General features: G+C 39.4%; 1 non-coding gene across 1 annotated transcript; it reads left to right on the top strand.

Annotated features, from left to right (window-relative positions):
- The first annotated feature begins 8,985 nt into the window (after window positions 1-8,985).
- On the top strand, window positions 8,986-9,057 carry TRNAC-ACA (transfer RNA cysteine (anticodon ACA)). Its single transcript has one exon. It is a non-coding gene; the product is annotated as a tRNA-Cys (tRNA).
- Window positions 9,058-15,194: the final 6,137 nt, after the last annotated feature.

Below are 15,194 nucleotides of genomic sequence, written 5' to 3'. Positions count from 1 at the left end.
TACTTGGATTTCTCTTACCTTGGATGTGGGGTATCTCTTCACGGCTGGTCCAGCAAAGCGCTGCTCCTTACCTTGGACGATGTTGCCCCTCCTGACCTTGAACGTGGAGTAGCTCCTCTAGGCCCTCCTGTGCCGGTGCAGCCGCCGCTCCTTGGATGTGGGGTAGCTCCTCTTGGCCGCTCCTACACCGTCGCAGCCTGGCGCTCTAGGGCCCTGCCCCAGACCTTGGGCAAGGGTAGCTCCTCTAGGCCACGCTTTCTGCGTGGTCCGTCACAGCCACTGCGCTTCCTGCTAGAGGACTGTATTTCCTGCTGCCCTAGCCACCAATTCCCCTAAGTACCTGGTGCTGCCAGAACCCCTGCAAACCAAGCAGCTGCACCACCTCCACACTTGGCCCTCAGAGGGGCAAACCCAAGTCCTCCAAGGCAGCCTCAGAAGCAAACCCCAGTGGATAACCCACATGCAGAGATGGAAATAAAGCCACATTTGAAACCCAGGGGCACTGTAGCTAAGGAAGAAGACCCAAAACCTTCCCAGCAGCAGTACAAGCTGCAAATTAAATCCACATGATCAACCACGTAGATTCTGTATCTATGGAATATATAAAAGATCATTGAGAGCTCCCACCAAAGAAAACGCACTAGTTCTGATAGCTGTGGACATTGGAGGCAAGAACACACAGGGGTAGGACCAGATTAGAATCTGAGCTGCTGCCACAGCAGGTCCAGAGATGAGCACAGTACTGGGGGGTATCCTTGGGAGATGAGGTGAACTTTGACTCCCAGCAAGGGAAAGGACTCTAATAGCAGTAACTCAAGAAAAACATTTATTATTCTTATGTTTTGACTTCTATAGATTCTTTTTTCTTTTTTTCTTTTTCTTTTTTCCCCTTTTTTTCTCCCCTCTGTTATAGTTGTTGATTTTATTGGCACTATGAAATCTAATTAAGCTTTTGAGCTTTTTTTTTTTCTCAGTCATACTTTTTATTGTTATTATAAACCTCTGCCTCTACATTGGGCTTTTGCAGTTCTGTGGAATTTTTTTATATCTCTTATTAATTTTTTAAACCTATTATTATTTTTTCTACATTTGTTCCTTTGTTTGATTTTCCTACTGTTCTTTTCCCCTTGCAGTTAATCTTTAATGTATATAAATCTTCTTTATCTAACTCTATTTAAACTTGCATACCTATTCTTTCTTTCCTTTCTTCTCAACACATTTGTTAGTTTTATTTTCATTGCTTTATTCCCCAACTGGCACCTTGCTTTAGTTTTGTTTTCCAATTTGTGCTTTAGTTAGTTTTGTTCTTAACTGGTAGATATAATTTTTGGTTTCCTTTGTTCACTGGGTCAATCTACTGTACTTATTTTTGTTGGACTGTTTTCACTTTGCTCATGGTTGTATATGTATATGTGTATATTCCTTAATTTAAATTATTATTTCCCTGATTTTGTAACTGCCGTTTGTCTGGGATTTATTTTTGGTTTCTTGTTTTTGGGTATTTTTTTAATCTCACTTAATGCCATAACAAAGCACTTGTGAAATCTTCATTCCTGACCAGAGATTAAGCCCTAAGCCTTTGGAGTGGGAGCAGTGACTCCAAGACCCTAGATGACCAGAGATCTAACTCTAGGGAGTATCAAACAGTGAGAATTCACACAAAGGAAACCACTTGAATACAAGACCTAGCATCACCCAACCACCAGAAGCACCCTGTGCAGGATGCCTCATCTAAACAACAAACAAAACAAAAATGCAAGCACAGTCATCAGCAAATAGGATTACCACCTCACTCAGCCTTGCCCATCAAAGGAGAAACAACAACAAAAAAACTCAGCACAAATCTCACCCTATACAAAGCTCACACAAACCACTTACACAACCCCCTGGACCTACCTTAGGAAGGCAGAAACCAGAAGGAAGAAAGATTTCAACCTTGAAGCTTGGGAAAAGGAGACATCAAACACAATAAGTAAAAAATAATAATGAAATGTCCCACTTGTAGATCTCTCCTTTGCCCAGTTTTGTTAGTAAGTGGGGAAGTTCAACGACTATAGTCTAAATGATTGGTGAGTAGGAGCTGGACTTACTCAGGAAAAGGTTTATCACTAAAGCCATGAAGTAACTCTCTGAAACAGATGTTCCAACCAAATATGAGGGGAATCTAGACTTAGTAACAGACTAAGGATGACATCAGTTGCGGTTGAAAGTATACAACTATAGGCATATAATGCTGCTCAGACATAGCAGTGGGGACTCTAGTTCATCCCACCAAATATCAGCTTGCAAATATTCCAGGAAAAACTGCCCAGAATTATGGAGAACATACTTTTCTATCATATTATACAAATAATGTTTCCATGGAGAATAAGGGGTCAGGGTATATCAGATGCTCTAGGGCCTTCCTGTCATTCCTCTGCTGCTAAGTAAATCATTCATTCTCCAGGTACTAAAAGTGTTGGCAGCTGACAATTATCAACTGAGCCCCTCTCCTGGAATTATCCTCCCATCTGAAGAAATTTTTATTGACCTAGTTTATCTCTCTTAACTAAGAAGCCATCATCCAATTACTGCTCAATGCAAGGGATGTAAGGTCAATTTCCTTGCTCAATATAAGATAAATCTGCAGGATCATCCCCATCCCAAAGCTCTGAGTTTGATTATCTGGGATCACTGTCAGAAGTGAATCTCAGTTCAAATTTTTGTTCTGTCTATTCTACTTTTTATACTCTTCTACATTGTCCTTCAAAAGAGCACTTCCCAATTAATCTCCTGGAAATAAACTTCTGCCTTAGATTCTACTTCCCAGAGTACCCAACTTCAAACCACATTTTTTTTTTTAATATTCTGACTTTTAAAATTGTGAAAATTCTGATAGATTCATATATTCTGGTAAAAAATAGGAAATGTATTTTTCATTTACCAAAATAATGTGAAACTATTGTTCATGGTCAATATGTACTTGCATTGAATTAATCTGTCTCTCAAATCACTAACTTCTTATCAGAGGTATTGGAATAGAGAGATTTAAAAAAAAAAATAAATGTAGTAAATGTCCTTGTACACATGGATGGAATGTCTTTGTTAGTTTTTTAATACCCAGAGGTCATTTCCAGGTGTCATCTAGATAAGTAATTCATAAATCATGGATTAGATAGTTTCTTCAAATTCTGGAATATAATTGCAATTTTACTCACTAACTATATCAATCAGTATTGGTTTCCTTTTTAATATTTTGATCATGATTAGGAGCTCCACGACCTCCCATTTAGACTGTCCGGTTATTAGTGATCTGGACTGTATGTGCTCTATTTGGTGGTTTTGCAATAGCTGCACTTGCTGTGCTGTGATTGGTCACTCAATCCTGTCCGACACTTTGTAACCCCATGGACTGTAACCTGCCAGGCTTCTCTGCTCATGGGGATCCTCCAGGCAAGAATACTGGAGTGGGTTGCCATGCCCTCCTTCAGGGGTTCATCCCAATCCAGAGATCAAACCAGGTCTCCCATATTGCAGACAGATTCTTTACTCAGGTCACCAGGCAATACTGGAATGGGTAGCCTATCCTTTCTCCAGGAAAACTGCCCGGCTCAGGATTGGGACTGGGATCTCCTGCACTACAGGTAGATTCTTTACCAGCTGAGTTACCAGGGAAGCCCAAGAGCTGCGTAAATTAATTCCAAAACACACCCAGGGAAACATTAAACAATTTCCAGTTATTCAAACTTAGAAAACTCAGATTTATGTCCCTAAATAAAAAATTAGTCTTTCCCTTTCCGTTTAAGCCCACTATTAAAAAACAAAACAAAAACCTTTTCTTACCCAAAATATCTAAACTCTGGCATACAGCTTAGGGTCCCTTCTGAGAGTTCTGATATTTTGTTGAAACTGAAAAGAAAGATTAAGGCTTATTGTCCTTAACTTTGATAAGTCCTGACCATCTGCCTCAGAGTTTATAAGGCAAATGTTCTTAAATTTAAAAAGATATGGGTAAGTAAGGTGGGCCTTTAGATTTAGAGAGAACTTCATTCTTAAGATTTATAGCTCTTGATCTTGGTGCTCTCTCTCTTGGCTTCTTTCCCAGAAATTTTCACTGTCCCAGTTGATAGTCTATCAAGGCTTTTGACCTAGATGTAGTTGATTCTGAGAGTTTAACTCTTTCTGCCGTTGAACCAATCACTTCAAATTTTTAAATTCTCTACTCTGGTTTTTATGGATTTGAGGAACTGGCTTTCTAAAGAAAAATGCTATTATCAAGCAGTTTTTCTCCATCCAAACTATGTAATGCATCATAAACAGAGCAAGAAATTACTCAAAATCATTTTCATTAGTCATTTCTCTAGGACTTTCTCCCAATTAATTCTGTCTCTGTTAAAAACTGCTTTAATAGAGAATATGAATCACATGAGGCAGATTTAAGACACCAGTTTTTCAATTCAAGAAGAAAATTATTCAAGCAGTTTACACCAGATTTTGGATGACCTAGGAGGAGACTGATGTACTATTCTCCTTCCTGCATCTTTAAAATTCTGTACTTTATCATTTTTCCATGGATAAGTTTAGTCTTCTATACCCTCAAGTTGTGACCACCAAAGTCTCCATTAATTTTTATCACCAAAAAAAAAGAAAAAGAAGAAGAAAGCAAAAGGTAAAAAAAGAGAAAAAAGTTAGCCACATGTGAACATGTTATTTAAAGCTAATATCAAGTGATGTTGTCATTGAGATCCCTAATAGCTCCAGCTCTCACTGAAAGGAAACAAAAGCATAATAATAATTTGAATCCATTGCTGGTGGGAATGCAAAATATTGGTAATACATCCACTTTGAAAGTTTGGTAACTTTTTACACAACTAAACATACTCCTACCTAAAATTCAACAATCACACTCCATGTTATTTACCTAAATGAGTAGAAAACTTACATTCACACAAAATCCTGTAAAGACAGAATATAGCGGCTTTCTTTATTCATGACTGCCAAAACTTGGAGATAACCAAGATATTCTTCAGTAGGTGAATGGTTAAATACATTGTGCTGCATCCAGACAGTGGAATATTATTCAGTGCTAAGAAATGAGCTATCAAGCTATGAAAAATCATGGAGGAACCTTAAATACATACTACCAAGTGAAATAAGCCAATATAAAAAGGCTACATATACTATGATTCTGGCTGTATAACATTCTTGGATATCATAAAAAGGTCAAGGGATGCCAAACAAGCAGAGGATAGAGGTTTTTTAGGTCAGTGAAACTATTCTAAATGATACTGTTATAATTGATATATATCTTTTTTGAGGTATAGTTAATTTAGAATATGTTAATAGTAGATGTACAAATTCAAAGTTTTATAGATTGTAATCCATTTGAAGTTATAAATATTGACTGAATTCCATGTGCGGTGCAGCATATGCTTGTAGCTTATTTATTTTAAACATGGTAGTTTGTACATCTTAATACCCTACTCCTATCTTTCTCCTCCTACCTTCCCTTTCCGCACTGTTAACCACTAGTTTGTTTTCTACATCTGTAAGTCTGTTTTTTGTTTCATTATATTCATTTGTTTGTTTCATTTCTTAGATTCCACATATAAGTGATAGCATATGGATGGTATTTGTCTTCCTGTCTCTGACTTATTTCACTAAGCACAATACTCTCCAGGTTCAACCATGTTGTTGTATATGGGAAATTGTCATATTTAATGAGTGAGTATTAGTCTATTGTGTATGTTGTTATTCAGTTGTCCAGTCATGTCCAACTATTTGCCACACCATAGACTGTAGCACGCCAGGCCTCTCTGTCCCTCACTGTCTCCCAAAGTTTGCCCAGGTTCATGTCCATTGCATCAGTGATGCCATCTAGCCATCTCATCCTCTGACACCCTCCTGTCCTTCTCCCCTCAATCTTTCTTAGCATCGGGGACTTCTCCAATGAGTCAGCTGTTTGCATCAAATACCAAAATACTGGAATTTCAGCTTCAGCATAAGCCCTTTCAATGAGTATTCAGTGTTGATTTCCCTTAATACTGACTGGTTTGATCTCCTTGCTGTCCAAGGGACTCTCAGGAGGCTTCTCCAACACCACAGTTAGAAGGCATCAATTCTTTGGTGCTCTGCCTTCTTTACAATCTAGCAATCACAATCATATGTGGCCACTGGGAAAGCCAGAGCTTTGGCTATAAAGACCTTAGTCAGCAGAGTAATGTCTCTGCTTTTCAACACACTGTCTAGGTATCAGTTCAGTTCAGTTGCTCAGTCATGTCCACTCTTTCCGACGCCATGGACAGCAGCACGCCAGGCTTCCTTATCCATCACCAATTCCTGGAGCTTACTCAAACTCATGTCCATTGAGTCAGTGATGCCTCCAACCATGTCATCTTCTGTCATCCCCTTCTGCTCCTGCCTTCAGTCTTTCAAAGGACCAGGGTCTTTTCAAATCAGTCAGTTCTTTGCACCAGGTGGCCAAAGTATTGGAGATGTAGCTTCAGCATCAGTCCTTCCAATGAATATTCAGGACTGATCTCCTTTAGGATGGATTGTTTGGATCTCCTTTAAGTCCAAGGAACTCTCAAGAGTCTTCTCCAACACCACAGTTTAAAAGCATCAATTCTTTGGTGCTCACCTTTCTTTATAGTCTAACTCTCACATCCATACATGACTATTGGAAAAACCATAGCTTTGACTAGACAGATATTTTCTGGAAAAGTAATGTCTCTGCTTTTTAATATGCTGTCTAGGTTGGTCATAACTTCCTTCCACTTCCAAGGAACAAGTGTCTTTTAATTTAGTGGCTTCAGTCACCATCTGCAGTGATTTGGCAGCCCCCCCAAATAAAATCTGTCACTTTTTACATTATTTCCCCATTTATTTGGCATGAAGTGATGAGATCCAACCAGTCCATTCTAAAGGAGATCAGTCCTGGGTGTTCTTTGGAAGGACTGATGCTAAAGCTGAAACTCCAATACTTTGGCAAGCTCATGTGAAGAGTTGACTCATTGGAAAAGACTCTGATGCTGGGAGGGATTGGGGGCAGGAGGAGAAGGGAACGACAGAGGGTGAGATGGCTGATGGCATCACAGACTCGATGGAGATGAGTTTGGGTAAACTCTAGGAGTTGGTGATGGACAGGGAGGTCTGGCGTGCTGCAGTTCATGGGGTCACAAAGAGCCGGACACGACTGAGCGACTGAACTGAACTGAACTGATGGGACTGGATCCATGATCTTAGTTTTCTGAATGTTGAGCTTTAAGCCAACTTTTTCGCTCTCCTCTTTCACTTTCATCAAGAGGCTCTTTAGCTCTTCTTCACTTTCTGTCATAAGGGTGGTGTCATCTGCATATCTGAGGTTATTGATATTTCTCCCAGCAATGTTGATTCCCGCTTGTGTCCAGCCCAGTATTTCACATGATGTACTCTACATACAAGTTAAGTAAGCAGAGTTAAAATACACAATCTTAACATACTCCTTTCCCAACTTGGAACTAGTCTGTTGTTTCATGCCCAGTTGTAACTGTTGCTTATTGACCTCCATACAGATTTCTCAGGAGGCAGGTCAGGTGGTCCGGTATTTCCATCTCTTTGAGAGTTTTCCACAGTCTGTTGTGATCTACAGAGTCAAAGGCTTTGGCATAATCAATAAAGAAGAAGTAGATGGTTTTTTTTTTTTCTGGAATTCTCCTGCTTTTTGGATGATCCAACAGATTTTGGCAATTTGATCTCTGGTTTCTCTGGCTTTTCTAAATCCAGCTTGAACATCTGGAAATTCACAGTTCATGTACTGTTGAAGCCTGGCTTGGAGAATTTTGAGCATTACTTTGTTAGGGTATAAGATGAGTGCAATTGTGTGGTAGTTTGAGCATTCTTTGGCATTGCCTTTCTTTGGGATTGGAATGAAAACTGACCTTTTCCAGTCCTGTAGCCACTGCTGAGTTTTCCAAATTTGCCTACATATTGAGTACAGCACTTTCACAGCGTCATCTTTTAAGATTTAAGATAGTTAAACTGGAATTCCATAACCTCCACAAGCTTTCTTCTTAGTGATGCTTCCTAAGGCCCACTTGACTTAACATTCCAGAATGTCTGGCTATTGGTGAGTGATCACAGCATCCTAGGTATCTGGGTCATTAAGATCCTTTTTGTATAGTTCTTCTGTGTATTCTTGCCACCTCCTCTTAATATCTTGTGCTTATTTTAATTCCATACCGTTTCTTTACTTTATTGTGCCCATCTTTGCATGAAATATTCCCTTGGTATCTCTCATTTTCTTGAAGAGATTTCTAGTCTTTCCCCTTCTATTGTTTTTCTCTATTTCTTTGCACTGATCACTGAGGAAGGCTTTCTTATCCCTCTTGCTATTCTTTGAAACTCTGCATTCAGATGGGTATATCTTTCCTTTTCTCCTTTGCCTTTTGCATCTCTTCTTTTCTAAGCTATTTATAAGGCCTTCTCAGAGAACCATTGTGTCTTTTTGCATTTCTTTTTCTTGGGTATGGTCTTGATCACAGCCTCCTGTACAATGTCACGAACCTCTGTCCATAGTTCTTCAGGCACTCTGTCTATCTGATCTAATCCCTTGATCTATTTTTTACTTTCACTGTTTAATCATAAGGGATTCGATTTAGGTCATACCTGAATGGTTGAGTGGTCTTCCCTACTTTCTTCAATTTAAGTGAATTTGATAATAAGGAGTTCATGATCTGAGCCACAGTCAGCTCCTGGTCTTATATTTGCTGGCTGTATAGAGCTTCTCCATCTTTGGCTGCAAATATAATCAATCTGATTTTGGTATTGACCATCTGGTGATATCCACGTGTAGTCATCTCTTGGGTAGTTGGAAGAGGATGTTTGCTATGACCAGTGCGTTTTCTTGGCAAAACTCTGTTAGCCTTTGCCCTGTTTCATTTTGTACTCCACGGCCAAACTTACTGTTACTCCAGGTATCTCTTGATTTCCTACTTTTGCATTTGCAGTACCCTATAATGAAGGACTTCCCTGGTGGCTCAGACGGTAAAGTGTCTGCCTACAATGCAGGAGACCCAGGTTCGATTCCTGGGTGGGGAAGATCCCCTGGAGAAGGAAATGGTAACCCACTTCAGTACTCTTGCCTGGAAAATCCCATGGATGGAGGAACCTGGTGGGCTACAGTCCATGGGGTCTCAAAGAGTCGGACATGACTGAGCGAGTTCCCTTCCTTCCCTTCCCCTATAATGAAAAGGATATCGTTTTGGGGTGTTAGTTCTAAAAGATCTTGTAGGTCTTCATAGAACCATTTAATTTCAGCTTCTTCAGCATTACTGATTGGGGCTTAGACTTGGATTACTATCTTTTTGAATGGTTTTCCTTGGAAACGAACAGAATTCATTCTGTCGTTTTTCTGATTGCATCCAAATACTGCATTTCAGACTCTTTTATTGACTATGAGGGCTACTGCATTTCTTCTATGTTCACTCTTGCCATCTCCTGTTTGACCACTTCTAATTTACCTTGATTCATGGACCTCATATTCAAGGTTCCTATCCAATATTGTTCTTTACAGCATTGGACTTTACTTCCATCACCAGTCACATCCACAACTGGGAGTTGTTTTTGCTTTGGCTTCATCACTTCATTCTTTCTGGAGTTATTTCTCCACTCTTCTCCTGTAACATATTAGGCACCTACCACCCTGTAGAGTTCATCTTTCAGTGTCATATATTTTTGCCTTTTCATACTGTTCATGGGGTTCTCAAGGCAAGAATGCTGAAGCAGTTTGCCATTCCCTTCAGTGGACCACGTTTTGTCAGAATTCACTGCCATGACCCATCCGCCTTCGGTGGCCCTACATGTAATGGCTCATAGTTGCATTGAGTTAGACAAGGCTGTGGTTCATGTGATTACATTGGTTAGTTTTCTGTGATTGTGGTTTTCTTCCCTCTGATGGGTTTGTCTTCCCTCTGATGGGTTAGGATAAGAGGCTCATGGAAGCTTCCTGATGAGAAAGGTTGACTGTTGGGGAAACTGGGTCTAGTTCTCATGGGCAGGGGTGTGCTCAGTAAATCTTTAATCCAATTTTTTGTTGATGGGCTGCATTCCTTCCCTGCTGTTTGATCTGAGACCAAACTATGGTGGAGGTAATAAAGACAATGGTGACCTCCTTTAAAATGTCCTGTGCATGCATTGCTTCACTCAGTGCCCCAGACCCTGCAGCAGGCCACTCCCAACCCATGCCTCTGCTGGAGACTCCTGGACACTCATAGGCAAGTCTGGGTCAGTCTCTTTTGGGGTCACTCTGATAGCTTATGGTGAACGATTTCAGATTTATGATCTCTGAAGAAGATTTAGCTTTGAGTCCGGGGACCAGGCTTGATCACACAAGAGATTTTGTGTAGCCAAGTTTTATTAAGGTGGAAAAGGACAGAGAAAGCTTCTGACGTAAACATCAGAAGGGAGACAGAGAGTGCCCCCCTTTCTAGAGTTAGCAAGGGAGTTATATACTTTTTAAATTATTTATTGCAATAAATCAAAAGAATGTCTTGAAGTTGTAAAGAAAGATCTTACTAGACCTACTCACACAATTTAAATTGTAAGATGACAGGATTAGCACTAACAATAGAAAGATATCACTAGACCTCCATAATATACATTTTAAGATAACAGGATTAGTCAGAAGGTTTTCAGGGAAGGTGAAACTGTCCTCAAGCAGGATACATTGTTGTTATATAATCCTTAGTACAGAGTTTAAACTGAGTTGTTTGTTGTGTAATCATCAGTTCCAAGCTTAAAGGAAACAAAAACAAAACATTTTATGTGACTAAGACTAAGGAATGTAGAGATAAAAATCAAGGCATTTGTGCTTTCCTCCTCCTTGAGAATTCCAGACCCCTATCTCCTCTTTGAGAGCCCCAGACCGCTTTCTCCTTCTCCTCCTCCTCTTCCTTGGGGATCCTGGACTTCTTATCAACCTGCCTGGGAATTGACTCTCTTAACTGCTCCTTTCTCCTGGGTCCTGGTGCACACAAGGTTTTCTTGTGCTCTTCAAGAGTCTGTTTCCCCAGTCCTGTGTAAGTTCTGTAATCAAATCCCACTGGCCTCCAAAGTCAAAGTCCCTGGGGTTCTCAGTCCCTTTGCCAGATCCCCAGGTTGGGAAATCTGTTGTGGGTCCTAGAATCTTCTTAACAGTGTGAGAATTTCTTGGTATAATTTTCCTGCAGTTTGTGGGTTGTCTGCTTGATGGCTCTATGGTGGGGTTAATGGTGACCTCCTCCAAGAGTGCTTATGCCACAGGCTGTGTGACCCAGGTCTGCTGCATCCAGAGCCTCTGCCCCTACAGCAGGCCACTGCTGACATTTACCTCTGAAAGAGACACTCAAACACAGGTCTGGCTCAGTCTCTGTGGGGTCTCTGGGTCCTGGTGTGCACAAGGTTTTGTTTGAGCTCTCCGAGTGTCTGGTCGGTATGGGGTTTGATTCAAAATGTGATTTCACCCCTCCTACCAACTTGCTGGGGCTTCTCCTTTGCTCTTGAACATGGGATATCTGTCTAGGTATATGTTGTTTTTCAATCACTAAGTCGTGTACAACTCTTCTGTGACTTCATGGACTGTAGCCTACCAGGCTCCCCTTTCATGGGATTCTCCAGGCAACAACACTGGAGTGGGTTGTAAGGATATGAGAGTTGGACTATAAAGAAAGGTGAGCGCCGAAGAATTGATGCTTTTAAACTGTGGTGTTGGAGAAGACTCTTGAGAGTTCCTTGGACTGCAAGAAGATCCAACTAGTCCATCCTAAAGGAGATCAGTCCTGAATATTCATTGGAAGGACTGATGCTGAAGCTGAATCTCCAATACTTTGGCCACCTGATGCAAAGAACTGACTCATTGGAAAAGACCCTGATGCTTTGAAAGATTGAAGGCAGGAGGAGAAGGGGATGACAGAGGGTGAGATGATTGGATGGCATCACTGACTCAATGGACCTAAGTTTATATATGCTCCAGGAATTGGTGATGGACAGGGAAGCCTGGCATGCTAAAGGCCTTGGGGTCAAAAAGAATCAGATGCAACTGAGCTATTGAACTGATCTGATATAAGATAAGATAGAAATTTGGGATTTTAGGATAAATAGTAATTTATTTGAAATATCTATTTTAATTCTAGTAAATGTGTATGCATGTGTATATGTATATATATGCTCACACACATAAATCATACTTATTTATGCTTATATCAATTGTAGGGCTGGGTTTTGTTGGTGGCTCAGCAATAAAGATCCTGCCTACAATGCAGGAGACATGGATTTGATATCTGGGCCAGGAATATCCCCTGGAGAAAGAAGTAGCAATCCACTCCAGTATTCTTTCCTGGGAAATCCTATGGACAGATGAGCTGGTGGGCTACAGTCCATGAGGTCACAAAAGAGTTGGATATTACTTAGCAACTGAAGAACAACATATATTTATATTTATATTTGGGGGACATATAACAATGGTCAGGTCAAATTAAGTTTCATTCTCTATGATAACTCACTGAAGGCCTTAGCAGTACTGGCATTTGTTAGTCAAGGGTAGAGCATTAATTTCTTCATATAACTTCTTTGTCAGTAACAGATAATCTTCCAGGGTATATTTTCCCTGATGAAAAATTTCATTAGAACCTTAGAACCAAATTAGAAAGTTACAAATTTTATATAAAGAATGCAAGTGATAATAATTATTTTAATCTTAATAATGTTATATTTATTTAATTTCTACTCAATTAGGTATGGATCACCACCATTAGGCAATGGTCACCAATTGCCAATAACTGGAAATTGCGTATGTATTATGAAAAAATATCCCAGGCTTCCAATCACTTAACATTATATTGGTGGTAGCTTTTATATCATGCTGCTGCTGCTGCTAAGTCGCTTCAGTCGTGTCTGATTCTGTGCGACCCCATAGACGGCAGCCCACCAGGCTCCCCCGTCCCTGGGATTCTCCAGGCAAGAACACTGGAGTGGGTTGCCATTTCCTTCTCCAATGCATGAAAGTGAAAAGTGAAAGTGAGGTCGCTCAGTCGTGTCCGACTCTTAGCGACCCCATGGACTATGGCCCACCAGGGTCCTCTGTCCATGGGATTTTCCAGGCAAGAGTACTGGAGTGGGGTGCCATTGCCTTCTCCGTTTTATATCATAGAAGTGACTAATTATTAGGAGGAAGTAATACTCTAGGTAAGGATTTGGAATTTAAAAGAATGAGGTACTGAGGAGAATAAAAGCAAATACAGTGTCTCATGGTTGGGACTGCTCACAAGCTTAAGCTGCTTGAAAAGCTTTTGTTGAGATGATCAAAAAATTGAGAGCAAAGTGTGTTATAGAGAAACATGTAAGCACTGTACCACACTATACTATCTTATGTATTTTTTATATAGTGAAAATAATCTATACTTTTAAAAGTTGCTGTGCTAACTCTAAAATTGCAATTGGGTAAACTGGCTCAGAGAAAAGCTAATAACCGCTTTTACCCACTAAAGAGTGATGTGCTAACAATATCAGGAATTAATTTAAAGAGATGTTCATAAGAGCAAAAAAAAAAAATAGAAATAAAACAAATTTAAATTATGTTTTTGAAACGAACTGTGTGTATAACTCTTGGCAGAAGGATATGAAAAAACTGCATAGCCTCCCAAATGAATATATTATCCAATGCCCAGTTCAAATTTAGCCAAGTGAAAATGGAGAAGGTTAAAGAAAAGAAAAAATTTAGAAGTCAGAGACAAAGGTCATAGAGAATATCATGTGGAGACTCCTTGCTCAGCAAGATACCAGTTTTGCTATAAACCAATGATTTCTGTATCTTCCAATCTTCTTCTTTTTTCCAAATGAAAATGTTTATTGTGCTGTATTGGGTGCTTAAAGAGCAGATAATTCATTATTGCTGTTGTTTACTTTATGCAAGTCTGGACTAGGTCAACCTGGCTTATAGGTTACTGCACAACATGCAGAGATCCTGTACTTAAGAACCTTTTTTAACAGTTTAACTTGTTTAGGGTACAAAACTGAACCACATGAGTTGCGACCAGAGGATAGACTATAGTATTTATTGCTATGATTTTATAAAGAGTTCTTTTCTTCTCTTTCAGGACTCTGATGAGATTGCTCTTTCTTGCTCCCTTTCAGTGAGGGGGATATATAACTAGCTATATCCAATGAATTGTTAGTGGAATCAACATGTTCCATTTACAAATAGTGGTATTTGAGGGTTTATGTAAGATTTTCTAGAGAGCTCTCTTACTCTGATAAGGAGAAGACCAATATTTGGTCTGGTGAATGATCTATCAGCCTGAGTCCTAGAATAAGGAGAAGTGAGAGAGTTGTCTGGTCATGGACACTGAATAATAAAGAAGTAAATCATTAGAGCATTTCACATTAATGTTTTCATTAAATTATCATAGCAACATAATTAGTAAGTTTTGAGTAATCCTACTTGTGGGTGAAAAATAAGATTTCAAAATACATAGTCCTTAGTTTTTAACCATGTCTTATTTCTTACCTTTTATTAAATATTGAGATCAATCACAATGTTTAATCTTTAAGTCCATCTTTACACAATTGTTAGGTTGCCTATCTTCACTTTCACTGCTCAAAGAATTCTGCAAACATCAAGACTATAGTAAAATATTTTTATAGTTTTTGTATGAGTTCCTGAATGAAGAATGGAGAATTGATGTTGGAACATTATCCAGGAACTAAACTTTAAGGCTTCTCTGGAGCTAAATGAAGATATAGCAATATTCCAAAACTGAAAATTAATATTTTCCTTTGTTTAAACCATGCAATATATTTTACTTGGAACATACAAGTACTCTTGCAATAAAACTTTTGTAATATATTGTGATAGTGAATATATGTCCCTTTGTCTTCTTTGAGGGTAGCTAGCAGTGCAATTTTACAATGATTTCTCATTTCTTTATTTGAACAGGGAAAGTTTAATATAAAGAATCATTAACTATAATAGGTTTTTAGAATAAAGAAGGAGGTATTAGCAAGTAAAAAGTAAAGTAAAATTCAGGTGTAGAAATAACAAATTTAAGGAGCAATCACTAACCCTTTGATAGACTACCCAAGGAAGAATTTGCATTTCCCAGAGAGGAGACCCCAATTCTCTTGTAGACAGCACAGCTGTGACTCACAGGATGACAGAAGTTCTGTGATGCCATGCCAGCAGAACTTGCTGAAAATATGCC

This window comes from Bos indicus, chromosome 14, assembly GCF_029378745.1.
Source record: "Bos indicus isolate NIAB-ARS_2022 breed Sahiwal x Tharparkar chromosome 14, NIAB-ARS_B.indTharparkar_mat_pri_1.0, whole genome shotgun sequence".
Taxonomy (NCBI): Eukaryota; Metazoa; Chordata; class Mammalia; order Artiodactyla; family Bovidae; genus Bos; species Bos indicus.
Note: the sequence above shows the minus strand (reverse complement) of the source record. Positions and strands in the feature narration are given on the sequence as shown.